General features: G+C 32.5%; 1 protein-coding gene across 3 annotated transcripts in view; it reads right to left on the bottom strand.

The window, feature by feature from the left end:
- Positions 1 to 8,224, bottom strand: part of LOC145260474 (uncharacterized) — a 146,319-nt gene extending 138,095 nt beyond the window's left edge. The window contains exon 1 of one of the 3 annotated variants that reach the window (XM_080118571.1): positions 7,811 to 8,224. The gene's annotated coding sequence lies outside the window, so the exon portion shown is untranslated. The remainder of the gene's footprint in view (positions 1 to 7,810) is intronic. The other 2 variants (XM_080118569.1, XM_080118567.1) reach the window with 2 other exon arrangements.
- Between the last annotated feature and the right edge of the window lie 11,041 nt (positions 8,225 to 19,265).

Below are 19,265 nucleotides of genomic sequence, written 5' to 3'. Positions count from 1 at the left end.
TAGATAAATAGATAAATAATAAAAAATAAGAACGTCACTTGTTATTGTGCCAAAAGAAGGAAAAATCCTGCTCACGTGATTACGTGTCTTTTTAAAAACATTTCCATAACCTTTTTATTTTTATTTATATATCTGTTTAAGCTTTTTTTTGTCAGTATACTAGAAGGAATTCAGTTTATTACAACCGTTTCTGCGTGTTCTTTACATTACAATAGTACAACCCTGAAACCGACGGCGCAATACTACACCGTTCAAGACTGTAAAACTGAAACGAAGCTGTTCTGCTTGAAAAGGGCGCCATTTTCTTCATTAATATTTATATCGATTCTTTGCTTTAAAACCTAAAGTAACTACGTGTTTACATTTTTAATATCCCATTTTGCTGTTTCGGATTATTTTACTAAAGTAAGTAAAGCTTCATTATTTTTCAAAACTGTTTTTGTTTCTTTGTTTTTCGATATTTCTTCGATACTATTTAGTAAGAATGTTTAGCAGAAAAGCCAACAAACGGCTACCCGAAAAAATAAATATACAAGAAATAAATGTTACCATAGTCAATAAAAGTTCAGTTCATGTTGTTTGTTGTTTTGAAATAGTTTTTAATGCTCTTTACTTGAAATAATTTCAGTGAACCGAAATTAAAACGAAATTTGAGGCGATAACTACTTAAATGAATTTTTATATAAACTACACATGTCATAATCGAATATTCCTCAAGCACAAAATAACGGAAAACATTAAAATGTGTTTATAAATATTCCTTACGTTGACGGAACTCTCTTAAATTGTTAACATAGAATGCTCAAATGCCCCTCCTTCAAATTGAAAACGGGGCTCTCCATTTCAAAGTTGCTGCCATTTGGATTTTTTTTAAACCGGTTCGTGAATTAAAAAAAAAAAATTTTTTTTTTACAAACTACTTAAAAATACAAACCAATGAAGTTTTCTACCATAAAAGTAACTTTTATTGACTATGGTAACATTTATTTCTTGTATATTAATATTATTATATATATAACATTTTCTCTTTGTAAGGAAACATAATTTTGTTGGTCACTCTTGGCTACGAATGGAAACAAAGTTGATATAAAAAAATGTATTTTCGCGAAAATTATCTTTACTTTCATCATATTTTGCTTAGGGTAAAATTTTTGAGTATCAAAACCTATCTCTTTGCAACCCCCTCCTTTTCATAACCTATCATACTTCATACAGTCCATTTTCTGTAGACTGTTTTTGAACCCAGTCAATGGCGAGTACTTCTGCTAGTAAAATTTAATTTTCTTAGTTAAAACTCCTTGATCAATTTATGTGATTTTTGGCAAATGACATCTGCGTTCTGCGAGAGCAACGTACATCATAAATATCTGTCTATATTTTCTGTATTTTTTTTAGTAAGTTTAATTCTAAATAAGAACCGAAATTTCTATTAAAAATAACTTTTATTTCAATACTTCTCGTGTTATATCAATTATAAATACAGTTTTTAATTCATAATATCTAAAAAAAAACATGAAAATATGTATAGAAATATTTTCTCCTTGAGATTTTTTTAACACTCCTTTTATTATGTAAATTATAAATAAATAAAGTTTTGGGTTTGTTTTACAATAGACAGAAGTACGAAAAAGTGGTAAATAAACAAATACAAATAAAATAAATATTACCAAACGCAAGATAAGTTACTCTTCTACCTGTTAGGATGTTTTAACTTACTTTAAAGTGTATTTTAAGTGGGAAATGCAAACAAAGATGGCGCCATGATGCTCTCTCTTTTTTGGAATCTCGAAAATCGCTCAACAACTTGAAAAACAAAATGTTGATAAAGATCCACCCAATAAATGTCACAGTTTTATTGATTGAGTGGATTTATGTCAGTATTTTTTTTTTTTTTCGAATTTTAGGGCGATTCTCGAGACTTCAAAAGTGGTAGCCTCATGTCTGACATCTTTGTTTTCGTTTAATTTTAATCTTAAGCACTCAGCACTACTTGCGTTTCACACTGAAAACACACTTTAAAATTAGTTAAAACACCAAAAATATATTCAGATAGGTAGAAAAGTAACGTTTCTTGCCTTCGGTAATATTTATTTATATATTTGTTTCTTGCTTTTTTTTAAACATTTTTTTCTACCTTTGTATATTGTAAAACAAACCTAAAGTTTCTTTTAAATTCTATAAGAAATAGCCATTATTAGATACTGTTCTGGGAATTGTTTTTAGGTGACAATGAAAGTGCTTGTTTCGTTTCAGGAACCCCGCTCCGTTTTTACGTAGGGTAGTACTTCCGGTCTGTTAGACTCGATTTTGTAAACGTTCCGTTCAAGTCTTCAAACATTTTTTATCCTAATTACATACATAATAATAAATAAAGTCTTATTCAAAATTGCCGACAGTATTTTTTGTAGGTTTCCGACTACTTTTTTTAATTGTATTTTGAAAGATATCGTCTGTACAAGTTTCTTCTTCTTCTTCGTTATCGCATTACGTTGTTTAACGTCGGTCTGTATGATTATCTTCCTTTTTCAACTGCATTCCTATTCTACAATCGAATACAAAACTTTGTGGTTGATTCCTAGAATAGTGGCGCAGTCGAACAGTTTTTTTGGTACTTCTGCAGTTTAAATCCGGTTTTTCCGGCAACGCCCGGAAGACTCGGCAACGCCTGGAGGACAACGAAAGCAGGCCCGGAAAATGCCGAGTAAGCTTATTTACTGATATACTGAATGGCAACAAGAAACGCGTCTTAACATGGGTGGGGGTAGGGTGTTTATTCCGAAAGCAATTCTTAATATGGGAGGTTGGGGCGTTTATTTCGAAAGTCGTATTTAACATGGGGAGGTTGGGGTTATTTATAACGAAAGTCGTTCTTAACATGGAGAGGTATCCCTAAAAAGCAACTCTTTGCAGGTAATTCTTCAGTAGGACAACCAAACCACATTGACCCAAAACAAATACTTTTTCATAGATTCAAAGAAAAATAACTTTTCAGAAAAACGAAAAAACAAACAAACAAAAAAAAAATCAAAAACAAAACAAAAAACAGCAACAACAGACTATTTTATAAAAATCCAATATTGCTTTCAGTACAAATTTTTTTTATGAAAATTAGATTTTCTTACGCACACTTTTCAATAAATGTTTTTACAATTATCTACCTATATAATTATGAAACTCAACTGACCTTCTAAACGGGCACTGTAACCCAACATCCAGTTTACGACTTCCGGTTGCGCATGTGAACATAAACAAATAATTAACACGACAATAAAACGTATTGTTTTACTGTGTACGGTTTCAGCGTCCCATTTGGGTTTTTTTCGCGTTTAAATTATTCAAATAAACAATTGTTAATACTTTCTGCATTTTTTTACATCAATACGTTTAAGTTATTTTAACGCAATTTTCTTACAAATAAATCTGCTTTAACCAGTTGACAACCATAAGAGCATTTTACAACGGCGATTTACACCACCTTCATTTTTTAATACACGTTTCTTAAAAACATTCATACATTTTCTTCTACACTACCAACATAAATAAATAACCCCGAAAATATATTTTTTTAAAAATTTGCGTTACAAATAAATAATCAACGCGACAATAAAACATTGTTTTACTGTGTACGTCTTCAGTATCCTAATTGTTTTTTTAGCGTTTAAATTAAAAGATATATCAAAATTTGTATTGAATTTTTAGTATTATGGTATCTGTTCAGTTCACATTTACCTATAAGTATGGCAAATCACTTATAATTCAATGGATGTAAGTTGTCTTTTTTTTTAAATAAACAAGTATAAACAGAACGTCTCATAGAAATCTATCTATATTCTTTTTTCATTTTAATATACTTTCATAGAAATGTTTCAATTATGTCACAAAAAACTATTTTCTTTGTGTCACAAGTGTCACGGGTAGTCTAGTATTTCGATAAATTTTTATACAGTAAATGTTTTGGTTTTCAAATGGTGCTCGCCCTCTTTAGACAATTATGAAGATGCATTTTCATTTTCTGTTTTTTTTTAAATTTTTATTTATTCATTTTTTAAATAATAATAATAATTATTATTATTATATATATATATATATATATATATATATATATATATATATATATATATATATATACGTTTCATGTTCTCTTTCACTTTCTTTATTTCCTTTTTTTTTTCCATAGTTCTTTCCGGAAGTAATCATTTTTTTTTTTTGTTATTTATTTCTAACTTCGGTCATAGTTTAAAATACTGACTTCTCCCTTGGATTTGAACGACAGGTGGCGAAATAAAATGTCGTCTCCAGTTTCGGCGATAAACTGTAGAAGCACCTGAAAATCTTTCAGGATTCCTATACCCTATTTTTTATTGTGCTCAAATTTATCGGTAATCGTGAAGAAAGAGAGAGCCTGTTTCCTCCGTTTGACTATAGGTGGCGTTACTGTCTGTCCACCCAGTTACGGAAGCACAAAATGTTTTCAATGCCACTCTTGAAATAAAAATAAATGTTTTTGTTATATTTTAATTTTAAACGTGTTTTTTTTTTTTTTTTTTTTTTTTTTTGCAAACATATTTAAGTTTTATTTTTTCAAACATATTTACGTTTTTTTTGTTGTTGTTTTTGCAAACATATTTAAGTTTTATTTTTCCAAACATTTACGTTTTGTTGCTTGTTTATTTTCACACATTTACGGTTTTTTTTGTTTGTTTTTTTGCAAGCATAAACTAAATATTTTTAAATATTTTTCTTTTTGAAAAGTTTGCTTATGCACTTATTGTACCGGTACCGCGCTATTTCTTAATAGTAGTTTCAAGTAAGATTCAGGTTTTACAATATCCTTTTTCAAATATATATATAAATACTCGCGGAAAAGGTAAAATAAGTGCAGAAAATTAAAAAAAAAAAAAAAAAAAAAAAGGGAGGGGCTCATAAAAAAGATTAAAAAAAAAAAAAAAAACGTTGATTTTTTTTTAATCATAAGAGCGTAAAAAATACTCGCCGAAAAACGGTTGTATGTTTAAAAGAAAAATATAGCAAAAACAAACGTAAATGTTTGGAAAAATAAAACTTATATATGTTTGCAAAAACAAAAAAAAAACGTAAATGTTTGAAAAAAAATAAAACTTAAAACTGTTTGCAAAAAAAAAAAAAGAAAACATGTTTAAAATTAAAATATAACAAAAAACATTTATTTTATTTCAAGGGTAGCATTATATACATTTTGTGCTTCCGTAACGGGGTGGACAGACAGTAACGCCACCTATAGTCAAACCGAGGAAACAGGCTCTCTCTTTCTTCACGATTGCCAATTTATCTAAGTAGGATACCATGTACTCTTGGACCCATCACCCTATTCGGTGCTTATTCAAAGTTGTCCCTAGGGTAGCAATTAAAACTAAAGAAAACAGAGAAAAATATGTATGATGTACGTACTATTCCCCCCCCCCCAAAAAAAAGGTCACGTAATTTGATCAATTGATTATTTTTTATTAACGAAAAAAATCAATTTTTCATCGTCCATTTAAAAGAGAGGAAAAATAGCTTCCATACCTGAATAAAAGCGGGGTTTGACAAGGGCAGACAACCTACAAGAGCAGTTGGTTTATTTTGAAATACAACATAAACTTACAAATTAAAACAACATAATTTCATTTATTTATTTATTTTTTTACATGGAAGTCACCACTTATCAAGACCCGGAAGTCACTCGGGGATAAGGGTTATTGCGTGTACAGTAATCAATGGGATAGTGTAGTAATCGTTAGTATTGGAGATTTGATAAAGTGTCTTATTTGAGGGGGCGGTTAATCAGGAATTTGTTTATGTTGGACTTGAAGACATCCAAGTTGTAGTCAGGTGGGAAACAGACAGACGGAAGAGAGTTCTACTGGCGTCCACTTCTAAGAAAGAAGCTTTGTTCATGGAATCTACGTTTTGGTTTTGGCACAGATAAAGAGTGGGGGAAAGTTTTTGATAGTGGTTTCAACTAGACGGGTGTTTATCGTGAAAGATTGGCGAGGGGGGGGGCAGAGATTGGAGTTCAGGCGAACACTTGCCATGGAAGTAACGATAAAACAAAGACAGACTCGCAACGTCTCTTCTGTGGGAGAGAGGTTGCAGGGAAGAGAAAAGGGGACCCCCCCCCCACTAAGCCACGAAGTCTATTTTGTAATTTATTATAAACATAACATATTTTTTATTTAATATACATTTTTTTCCGAAAATAAAATATACCGATTCAAACATTTGTATATAGTTCATATAAGTTGAAAACAAAAACTGAGATTACCATCTCCAAAAACCAATGACTGCGACAAGTTATCGCTAAAAAGCGTAAATTTTGATTTTCTTAAAAAGAAACAAACTTGATAAATGTTCGTGATTTTTAGAATATACCATGTTCATTTGATGATAATAGGTAACCGCCGTAACCGATAAAAGTTTTTCTTCGTTTTTGCTTATCGCCATAAGTGCCAACCTGGATAAGCACCCTCTCTTCTTTTACTTCAAACTCTTAAAATCTCACTCGAATTTGTTTTCGGTCCAAAAGAAACCGGAAAATAGTGGACGTCCTACATTTACAAAGGGTTGTTAGAGTCTTATAAGTAAACATATTAAAAGTAAAAAAAAAAAAAAAAAAGTTATTAGAAGGGGTGGTGTTAATGCCGAAAACATGTTTTCGGATGCAAATTAATATACGAAGACGTTGCACTTTCTATTTTTTGCTTATTACTGATTTAAGGAGATATACTGCTTTTTTTTTCCTTTCTTTTTTAATTTTAAAATAAATTTAAATGTTTAACTTTCAATAGACAATCAAACTGCATTTCTTAAATATGACTTTTAAAAATTCAAAATAAAATAATTAAATAATTAAACAAAATTCTTGGTGCTAGCGCACTTATCGAACCACGCTATTTTTAAAAATAGTATTTTCAAGCTTAATTAAAGTTTTATAGGTTTTCATTAAATTGTAAGATTAAAGTACAGAATGGGTACAAAACACCTTCTCCTCCCCATGTTAAGACTGGCTTTCTAAATAATAACGTTATTATTTCAGCACGGATCAATGAGTGCACCACTCACCAGTACCAAATTCTTTTACAATAATTTAAATTAAAAAAAAAAAAAAAATCGGTACTTATGTATTTTTGGTACTGAGCTGAAATAACGACGTTATTATTTCGAAAGTCATTCTTAACTTGAGGTGGGAAGGGTGTTTGGTAACTATTCTGTGCTTCCACCTAACAATTTAATAAGAAAATATGTATATCGTGAAACTTGAATTTAATCTGAAAAAAAAAAAAAAATTATTTTAAAATAGCGCGGCACTCGGCAGTCAGCACTGAAAATTATTTTAGAATAATTACGTCAATTTCAATCGCCAATCAACTTGTACTTGCACCTTTACAGGCGGTGTCGGTGGGTGTACCCGCTGTACCCCTAAATATGTCTCAGTATTTTCCTAATATTTTTATTTATCTACATTGCAAGAGGACCGTTTTGTGGATATATATATATATATATATATATATATATATATATATGGGAGATATCCAGACCCCCCCCCCTCCCAAAAGAAACGTTGACTTTAAACGAAATACAAATTGTCACACGCAGGAAAAATTTTCTCCTCCGATCAAGAACAGAACAGGTGCTACAGTACACTGCTACACATTGATATTAGTCCGAATGGCAAGTTTTAAAACCGGTTTAACCGAAAGTATATTTCCGACGGCGCCCCTGTTCTATCAATGAGCCTATTTGTTTACAAAATTCGAACTAGCTACCAACAAGAATAATAAAATCAACTTACCATTAACTTTTTCTCACAAATCATGCCGAAACATTATTATTGTTTTTTATTTCTAAAGCTTTCATTTATTCTAATTTTTTTTTTTTTTTTTTTTTTTTTTTTAATAGCTCTGTCCAGTTGAACTGCTCATCGGTAAGAAAAAATAAATAAAAACAAACAAAAAACATATATGGGAGAGACTTGCTGGTTTGAGGGAAAGAAGCTCACCCGAAAAGGCGAAAATTAGTGAGAGAACGATTTGCTCTTAACAGAGAATGAAGAGAGGGTGAGAAATTGGAACATCGTTGCTCGTGTTGCTATGACGACGGTGACGCCACGACAAAGCAGCCGGAGTGACAGTTTGATAAGGTTCAAATTGTACTAATTTGCCGTTATTCTGTCTGTCTTTTTTTTTTGTTTTCGTTTTATTTCTTTCTTTCTTTATTTTTTCTGTTTTGCTTTCGTGGTCAGGAGAGTGTTGGTTCAGCCTGTTTGCTGCGTCTCGTAAATAATACACATTTTGCGCAAGTTTCTCAAAATGGAAAGGAAATGCTCCTGCTAACAGCTCGCTAGATCAGGATCCACAAACATGCGGCCCGCGGACAGCATGCAGCCCGCGTAATATCTTTCTATGGTCAACTGGACGTAATGAATATTCGATGCTTATTCAGATTGGCACTTATGGCGATAAACAAACATGAAGACAAACTTCTATCGTGTACCTACTTATAATAACATGTAGATGGTATATTCCAAAAATCACGAAAATTGATAAAGTAATCTTTTTTTTTTTATTTACGAAAAACAAATTTGCTGTTTTTACCAATAAGTGACAGAGGCCTATATTTCTCTAATAAGGGGAGGTAATCAGTGATTATTTTGAGTTTCCACGTGCATTAGGGTTGTTTGCTCGTGTTCACCGATTGGCGATTCGCATTCGGTGAGTTCTTTTTTTTTTTCTTTTTTTTTTTCACTTTCATTGAAGCAAGAGCACGCCCGAGAAACTTTGTGGGAACCGTGGGTCGATAAATGCAGAAGTACGAAAAAAAAAAAAATAAATAAAAAAAAATAAAATAATCGCTTAAAAAAATTTACTCAAAAAAAAGTATAAAAGTCACTCATCACAAATATGCCATCTCTGAACCGCTGGTTCAGTATTTTTTATCATCAATATTTGTTTTTTGAAAGTATTTATTTGAAAATGGATGACGTTATAAAACGTATAAATGTTGACAACTTTTGAAAATAAAACGAAATAAGCTATTTTGTGACGTCATTCATTTTCAAGTAAATCTATGTATTTCCTTCTAAATAATACTTGTTTTTTTTTTTGTTTGTTTGAGTCGAAGATACGTCCTTGATAATCAATTCAACAGAACTGGTCCATTTTTAAATTGGTGACCTTGTTGGGCTGATGTATGGTTTTGCGTATCCTTAGGGTTAGTTTATTGCTAGGTCCTGTTTCTCTTAGGCGCTGGCTTTTTAATCCCATCTTCCCACCTTGTGTCACATCTTCCTGCGATTGGATGGAGGTAAATACTATATGTTTTACCAAACAGTTTAATTCGTTATCTAGTGCACAAGTCGGACGGTTTAGTGGTGTGTTCCACTGTTCCAGATCGGTTTTGAACGCCATTACGGTGTTTATCGCCTGATCAACACTGAGGTTCAACATTGTGTTGCATCCGTGTCTCATGGGGACATGCTGGATGGGGCCAAGCAGGATACAGAACATTGAGAAGAATTTAGTACCAAAGAATTACGGTTCTTATAATATTGAACACAGCTCAAATATACTTACGTATCAGGCAAACATAGGTATCTACACCAAAGAACAGGAAAAATTATTGAGTAAAAATTTTTTTATTAAAAATAAAAAATCAGTTTTATCGTATTTTGCCGACTCACCGTTGATAAGAGCGGAAATTCTCTAGATTAGGGGGGAATACGTTAGTTTGTCATTTAATGAATAATGGGTCAGTAAAATACAAAACCTGACTTTTATCTCTAATTAAAATTATACTCGATAATATTTCTTAATTTGTTTTGGGGGAGGGGGGGGCGATGATATTTATTTTTGTATGATACGTATGCATATAAAATAGTTTTTACTTGTAATGCGATTTTTATCTGTGTCTAATACTGTACAAGCTCCCGAATTACAATATCCACGGAGATCCTCGACTCCAGAGGCAAAATAGTTTTAATTTTTTTTTTTTAATTAAATTAATGGTTTTCTTTATGTTTTTTTTTTTTTTTTTTTTTTTTTTTTTATATTATTTATTATTCATTAGGCGGCTTGTTTGTGAAAGAATGCATTATCTGTAAAGGCTAGTACGAGCAAAGTGGGGTTGTCGATAAGCCGTGTTCGTTTTCTAGTGTATGTTACATGGCCAAAATATTACGCTCGGGCTCCATTTGGGCATCGTTTCTAGCTGTGCTCAAACGTATTTAGAAAACGAATGTTTCTTTTTATTTCAATAAAATTATTTGATGTTAAGAAAGAGGAAAGGTTGCAAATGAATGCATTGCATTGTCTATAACATTTTTTTTTTCGTATCGGCAAATTTATCGTTTGTCTATCTCGGCTAAGTCCAAAGTTTCTCGTCCAAACTCGAGAACCATCGTAAAATATCTGGTACACTATTCTGCACAAGTACCGAAAGCAGATACAATAACCTCAAAAGGCATTATCATTATTAGCTTGAAATAAAGTAGCTGCCCTGAAGAGAATATAAAAAAGGGGCCACACTGGAATCACTTGAAATCAAAGTAAACACTTAGTCCTAAAACCAGAATATAGTCGTAACCTCCCCGCTGGGATAACTTGACCGTCGGGTTAGATCGTGTTTTCCTTTTCTCCTACCCTCTCGCTCCTTACCCCCTTTCTTTGTCGCACCCCTTCCTTCTAACCACAAGCTATACACCTCACCGTTCTTTCGGAGTTTAAATCACACTCAGATTTTATGCACAAAATGAATCAACCTTGATCTTTGTTTTAATGTCGTTTCTTTTTTTTAGTCAGATGAGGTAGGTTTCTCTAAATTGAGATTCCACTGAAACATGTATGCACATATGTAACCAATGATGTTTGTATAAACACACACACACACACACACACACACACACACACACACACACACACGCACACGCACACACACACACACAAAGACACATATATATATATATATTAAGAGGTATATGTGATAGAAAACAACGATAAAAAGGCGTTAGTAGAGCCCAATATGTTTTTATTATTACAACCTCAAGTGTAATAACTTAATTCATTACAAATTGTTTCAATAGACAGGATAAAAATTATCTGCCCATATCGTCAGATGATTCAAGTTAAAATTAAAATAAAAAGGAAAAATATGCTGTTTTTTTTTGTGATTACATATGGATATTAAAAACCGAGAGAATGGAAGTAAAGAAGACAAAGGGGAGAAGGGAAAAGGGGGAAAGTTAAGACGTGGAGAAAAGCAATAAAAAATATAAATGAAATTTAAAATTTGTAAAATTATAAAGATAAGACAGGCAAGAGGGGGGAGAAGAAAAGAAAGAAGGGAAATAGATATATTTTTGACACGCTCAATTATCTATTTCCCTTTTTTCTTTTCTTTTTTTTAACTCGAATCATCTGACAATATGGACGACTAATTTTTATCCTGTCCATTGAAACAATTTGTAATGAAAAAGTGAAGCATGCCTGGTCGCCCGTGAGTGCACAGTGAACGAGGCATAAAAACTTACTAAGTTCAGCATTTTTCACCCCATTTAGCTCCCCAGGGTACATCAAATCCTGCTAAAAATAATCAAATTGTGCAGTTTTAGGCCTTAACATATGTAAATTTGAGTTCTGCACCATACAAAACTGCTAAATAGACATGCACAGAAAAGTTTGGACAAATATGGTAAAATAGTTCCAAGAATGGAGTTTTTTTATTAGCCCTAAAAGAGCCCCTGGGCCATACGCAAGAGTTATCACGAAGTATAGACAAACAAAATTATATAGAAATCAGTTAGTTACAACTTTTCAGAAATTTTTATAAAAATCCAAGGCTTAATTTTTTTTTAATATTCACAAAAGTGTCAATTTTAGCCATTTTAACCCGAGAGGCACCTCTAGGGGGACAAACGGAGTTTTCCCGGAAAATCCTTTCTATTAATTTTTTACTCATATCATGTTTAATGTTTGTGCAACATTTAAAAAAAATTCCAAGGCGTAGTTCTGAGAAAAGGATGAATTTACAGGTCCACGCCCTTTTGTCGGGGGACCAATAAAGCAAACACACACACACACACACACACACACACACACACACACACACACACACACACACACACACATATATATATATACATATATATATATATATATATATATATATATATATATATATATATATATATATTAAATGAAACCAATACCTCCCGGCTGCGACCAGCTTGACCATACGAGATCGTACTTCCCCCTCTTCCTTCACCATTCCCACCTTACTCCATTTCTTCACCGCACCTCCTCACTCCAAAACCCTACTGTTCACATTCACAAACTATTTACACACCCCTTTCTTTCAGAGCGTAAACTATACCCGAATATATGTTATAAAAAAGAATGTAACCTTGATTCGCGTTTCAATATCATCTCCCTTTTTTGGTCAGATAAGGTGGTCTTTTTGGAATTGAGATTCCACTGAAACATGTATGCACATATGCAACCAATAAGGTTTGTATAATAAAAAGACTATATACCAGCTCTGTCCTTCATTGAGCACTCTTTAATAATCACGGGGGTTTAATTGAATTTACATCTAGGAAACCAATCTATACAACCACTACACACACACACACACACACACATACACGCGCGCGCATATCTATAATATAAAGCTGAACGTCTCTGTGTGTGTCTGGTCACGAATAGGCTCCTATATGGTTGACTGTTATAGAAAACTGATCACATATAATGATAGAAGATGTATCGAGACGCAGGAATGTGTATGTTTGATCTGGCATAATGATGATTCATTAAAATTGTGTGGTCTGCGTACGCTCCTGGTCCACAAAGTATGGAAATAAAAAATTAAAAAATTAAAAAAAAAAACGTTTACAAGGGTTTTTGATATAGATGTACATAAGAATACTTTGATAAGTATGTTTTAACTTAAATAGGGATGGTATAATAAAATTGTGGGGTCTACATTCGCGCCTGGCCTCCATAGAATGGAAATAGGCACAAACTTTAATAAAGACTTTTCATATCTATCTGCGTAAGTATACTTTGATAATTATGTTTTAGTTTGAAGGAATATGGTATAATAAAATTATGAGGTGTTCGTTCGCGCCTGACCTCCATAGAATGGAAATATGTCACAAAGTTTAACAAGGTTTTTTAATATAGATCCACAGAACATTGTGATAAGTGTTTCAGTGTGAACAGGTATGATATAATAAATTATGGGGTTTATCTATTTTATTTTTACTTTCATCATATTTTGCTTTGGTTTGATACCCCCAAATTCGAAGCTATCTCTTTACAACCCTTCCTTTTCATAACCTATCATACTTTCATAAATCAGAGTCAGTTTATGAAAGTATGATAGGTTATGAAAAGGAAGGGTTGTAAAGAGATAGCTTCGAATTTGGTGTGTGTGTGTGTGTGTGTGTGTGTGTGTGTGTGTGTGTGTGTGTGTGTGTGTGTGTGAATGACAAAAAGAGCCTATAGTTCTTAAAAAAAAAAACACTAATGTAGCGGAAAAAAATAAAAATAACAGTGTTTCGAAGTGGTTAATGTCGCTAAAAAACGCCAACAACAAATCGTATTTAATTTTGTGTTTCTGATGATTATACGCAAAGAAAAAAATCAATGTTCACATACATATCTTGATTGTCCCACATAAACGAAACAGATCTGTAAATGTACCGAAATTTGATACGTTGAAAGAATGGTTGTTCAAATTAGTGTTGGAACACTTAATCGGAATCGAGAATCGGAAAAATCGAAGCTTTTTGGGGTATCGGAATCGGAAAAATTTGAGTCTATTTTCCGATGCCAAAACTGATTCTTTAAATTATCTTTTTTATTTGATGTTTGTTTAAGAAACGTCTTCCATTGCTTGTAGTAATAATAAAATAATAAATATTTATTGATTTAAACTTTCAGTAAGATAAAATCTCTAGATCACCTCATCAGAAGTGTGTTTTTATGTTTGACAAAATATAAGCACATTTAAGATGTGTTTCTACGTTTATCGGAACAAAATAACACTTTTTATAGTTAAATATTTAGAGATTTATAAAGAATCGGAATCGGTAATTGTACCGGAATCGGGAAAAATATTGGAATCATCCCATCACTGGTTCAAATAAATAAAACCTGGGAACTTGGAATATAGCGAAATTGTTACTCATTTATATGTACTCTTGTGTTATATTTAACAAGCACTGAGCTGCTAAACAAAACATGATTGGTATATACAAAGTGAAATATAATCGCAAAAGCATATTTTTTCAAACATCTTCTATATATATAAAGGGAAAATGTGTGTGTGTGTGTGTGTGTGTGTGTGTGTGTGTGTGTGTGTGTGTTTGTGTGTCACAAAAAACTTTCGACACAAGCGACGAATCCTCATGAGATTGGTAACGTTTTACAGCGTGGCCCTTCGGACGACAAATATCGAAAAAAAAAATTGGCCCAAAACATTAATTCCTTCACCCTCAACTGGGCAGTTTTCTTCAAGGGGGAAGGGATCGTTTTTCTTTTTTTTTTTCTTTTTTTTTTTTGCGTCGCCATTTTTGCAAGTCATCGTATCGATTGAATTGACTTCACCTAATTTGAACGTTCCAAATTTCCGGTCGCGCCATGGAGCATCGGTAAGACGTCAGATTTTCTCCCACTTTCTATTCTGGCTTCGCGTTACGGGGTCGAGCTTGCCTGCCGGCTGCCACTTTTTTTTTTAACACCTCTTTCCACATGGACTGGCGACTGTTGTTTTGATACCCCCCTTGCTACTACCACTTTTTAAAAAACCTCTCTCCACCCGGGGGTTCCTTACTACACTATCTAAACACACTCGGGCAATGTCGGGTACACAGCTCCCGCTACTACTTTTTTTTTTTTTTACCGCTCTCTTCATCCAGTCTGCCTACTGTTGCTTTGATTCTCCACCCTTTTTTCTTTATATAATACCTCTCTCTACCCGGACATCCTACTTTTACCCCTCCCCCTCCACACACACCTCTCCACACCCGGGCAACGCCGGGTAACCCCGCTAGTTATATATATATATATATATATATATATATATATATATATATATATATATATATAACTAGCTAGTGTGCATATGTAGACGGTCGTCAATGTTCCGTTTTAGTGATCACCAACCGCAACGAAAGTGATGGCTAACGTTCTTTTCTTAAAATGCATGTTCTGAACGCCATTTGTTCCAATTTTGGTTCCTGTACAACTAAGTGAAAGATTTTTTTTATGGAATATTGAGATAACCTTATCACTATTGAACTCAAATCACACCACAGAAAAGACTCTATCAGTATTTTTGATAAGTGCTCAAATGAGTTTCAATCAATGGTTCTCCCACATTTGACACAAAAACTCGTCCAACTACAACTACTATAAATAATTTTCCTTTCTTTCTCTGTGTACTTAACACTAAACGGAACTTCCATGTGCAAAGTTTCTTTCTAAGTGAAGCGAGGTGCTCGCTGGGCAAAAACAACGAACAGCTCACTTACGTTTAATTTTTCAAAACATTAACACGAAAGTAAACATCTGGAAAAATCAATTAACAACAAATCATCAGACTTAGCTCTTTATTAATAGATGTGAATTTATTTGCCTGGTGTGTATCTCACTCGTGTTATTTTTAGTCCGAAGATAAAGAAAAGAAATCCTTCTTGACTGGTTTAATGTTTTTGATGTTACGTTGGGAATTAATTTTTTTAGGAAATTCGTCGAGTAAGGAGCTGAGGGAAAGATAAGAATGTTTTTCTTTCTTTTTGTGTGTTGTTTCATCAATGGAATCGGCACAAGGTGTGTCACGCACGAGCGACGGAGCGTGGCCGTGGCAGTAACGCGTCTTACCTTTTTGGGTGCGCGAGCAAAAAGAGGGCGAGAGAGTCCTTGAATTTGGCGCCACGACTTTTTTTGTCTTTTTTTTTCGGAGCTCTCCGGAAACGGTGAAATGTTCAATGTCCTGCCAAAATAAATTCCCGGGTAGACGCTACATAAGAACTACTTGTCAACTGACTACAACATGTTCGTTTTCAAGAAGAAGAGTATAAAGTCGACCTTGGTTTTACTTTCAACAGCTTCGTAACTCTTGCCTTTCTTATTTTGTCCTGTAATCCTCGCATTCCATGAGCGATGTTTCGGATAAAGGAGGAAGAATTTGCTGTTTTTCTGGGTTGGAATCTATTCCATACAATATTAATCCATGATTCGTTGTTGACCTTGAAATGGCAGTTTTATATCCTTACATCAAGTGGCTTCATGCCTTGTCTGGAGCGATTTCTATAAAAAACAATATTCTTGCCGAGTCGTCCTCTTAAATAATAAAATTATGCCCAGTTTCAAACTTCGTTATTAATATTCATCACCTATTTAACAAACTTATTAATCCTTGTACTCGAGTGGCTTTTCTGCCTTGAAAAACAGTGACCCGTTTATACATAAAAGACGTGTCAAAAATATGATATAAAAACGAATAAAGTTTATTCCAAACTTTTATTTAGTACTCGGTACATAATGTCAACGCGAACATATCCATACACAGCCAAGATTCATTCGATATCATTTTCAGAAAACGGCAACCCTTCCCCACCGACCCTATATCTTCTATACAATTATTTAATTAGAAAATAGTAAATCCGTTCCCAATAACGCGTACTCTGGTAGAGTTTAAACAATAAAACGGAAAAGCAGACGATAAGAATGTTGCATTAAAAAAAGAAAACAGCGCTTCTACACTATTAGGACGAAATTTTGTAGTCGATAAATGAAGTTTTCAGATAAAAAATACAATGGTTTCTGCTGATTTTTTTTGTCAATTCTAATAAATTACAATGGTAGCTTCCAAATTATGCAGTCGAAATTACCTGAATATTACTGAATTATTAAAAAAAAATATCCAACTTTAATCGTATTAGCAGATGAAAAATTGTGGCCATCTTGTTTAAATCGAAACGGAAAATTACCTCCCTTTTGAACTCTCCTGTGTATTACGATCGTCGTCATTGAATTCTATTTTTTTATTTTCTTTAATAAATATTTTTTTTACCTTATCGATTTTCGTAATTTTTGGATATAATTATCTTAAAAATACGAGGAATACGTAGATACTGTTGTTTTCATGTGAAATTCGGTTTTACGATTTCTGAAATTCAGTTTTACGATTTCTGAAATTTCCCAATAGTGTAGAAGCGTCAAGAAAACAGTACGAAGTCAGAATTTCTTTGTTTTACTTGTTCGAACCAAGTGTATTTTCAGCACCGAAATTATGCTGGCATATGTAATGAACGAGTTTAGCGTGATACCTATATGATACCACTCGAATCCTCTGCAGTCTTAAATTTATTTTAAAACTGTAGTCGGCTTCGCCTGCTCGTTGTCGCTTCGCAATTTAATTCATATCACTATTTGAAACCAATGAAACGAAGCTAAACGATAAAAAAAAATAAGACAAAACTATTGTTATTGCTAATCTTAAATTTCAACTTTTTATCTCTCCCGATCCTGCAAAATAGGATATCTACTGCAATCGTACGCAGCATGCGTATTGCTGCTACAAAAATTGAATTTGCAATATAGTATAAGAGATTTAATGTGAACATTTTTCAAAGCCGACACATTTTATTTTCAACTAGCGGGGAGACCCGACGTTGTCCAGGTTAAATAGGGACCAACGAATGCTACACACTTTCATTATTTTTAATGACATCAAAATCGGTGAAATCGTTCATTTCTCAATCAAATCGATTGCCTGCTCTAGTCGGGGACCCACTGTCGTCCATTAGGATGAAGCTTCACATCTCTCCCCACAGTGACTTAGTACGCAATATACTGTAGTCTACATTGCACTGTAGAGAGCTCACTATTAATTTTACGAAATTATTTTTATATAATGGCTTGAATTAAAGTTTAAAATGAAAAAAAGTCAAATAACACAGTTCAATTGTGCTCTAAACAGAAACATTTATTTCGAATGCGCTCCTATCTTATCTACTGTTGATTTAATACGCCATGTTCTTCTGCTTGTGCGGTGATAAATCTTCTCAAATGCACTTGGTGATATTAGGTGGTATAAAGGTGTTAACTTTGGTCAAAATCGGACTGTTCCTTTTTTAATCAAATTTTTTTGATTATCGATTTTCTATGCTTATCGGAGGCATTTCGATACGAAACTTATCTAAGAACACTCATAAATACATTCGTGTGAAATGTCAAAAAGAACAGCCGTTTAAGAGTCCATAAAGAACGAATTCACCCACGCACGTGCGCGATACACACACACACACACACACTCACACACGCGCGTGCGTACACAGACAGACAGAAAAAGTGCAATTTTTGGTGGGAGCATTATTTTGGGGTTGTAGCAATTTCTAAAGATCTATTTACTTCAGCATAATAATTAAAACCGTCATTAAGATAGATATGGTCATTTGTTATGACTCTAATTAGTTATCTTAAAATAATGAGTAATCTATTTATATAATCTATTTATATAATCTGTTTATATAATCTGTTTATATAATCTATTTATATAATCTATTTATATAATCTATTTATATAATCTGTCTATATAATCTGTTTATATAATCTATTTATATAATCTATTTATATAATCTGTTTATATAATATATTTATATAATCTGTTTATATAATCTATTTATATAATCTATTTATATAATCTGTCTATATAATCTATTTATATAATCTATTTATATAATCTATTTATATAATCTGTTTATATAATCTATTTATATAACCTGTTTATATAATCTATTTATATAATCTATTTATATAATCTATTTATATAATCTATTTATATAATCTGTTTATATAATCTGTTTATATAATCTATTTATATAATCTATTTATATAATCTATTTATATATCTATAAAAGTGAGAATTGGGACAACTCTCAACCTATATACTCAACGAATTTTTTACCTGCAGACTTGAAATTTAGTATATAGTGTATTAAGACATGGGGAACATTAATAGGGTTTCATTTAGAAAAAAAAGTGGTGCTAAAGGGTAAAAATTGAAAAATTAGTACTCGAGGGTCCCTGGATTTTTATCTGGTTGTAAACTGTTTCAACAAATACGCATGCGCGAATCGTCCACACGACAGTTTCCTTATATTATGAATAAGTGGGGTTGAAAACAATTTTTAAAGACGTAGCAAGCTGGCCTAATGGTTATCGTATTTGACTCACTGTCTTTGA

The sequence above is a fragment of the Euprymna scolopes genome, chromosome 36 (genome assembly GCF_053919585.1).
Source record: "Euprymna scolopes isolate OS-2025 chromosome 36, ASM5391958v1, whole genome shotgun sequence".
Classification (NCBI taxonomy): domain Eukaryota; kingdom Metazoa; phylum Mollusca; class Cephalopoda; order Sepiida; family Sepiolidae; genus Euprymna; species Euprymna scolopes.
This window is presented reverse-complemented; position numbering and strand designations above follow the sequence as displayed.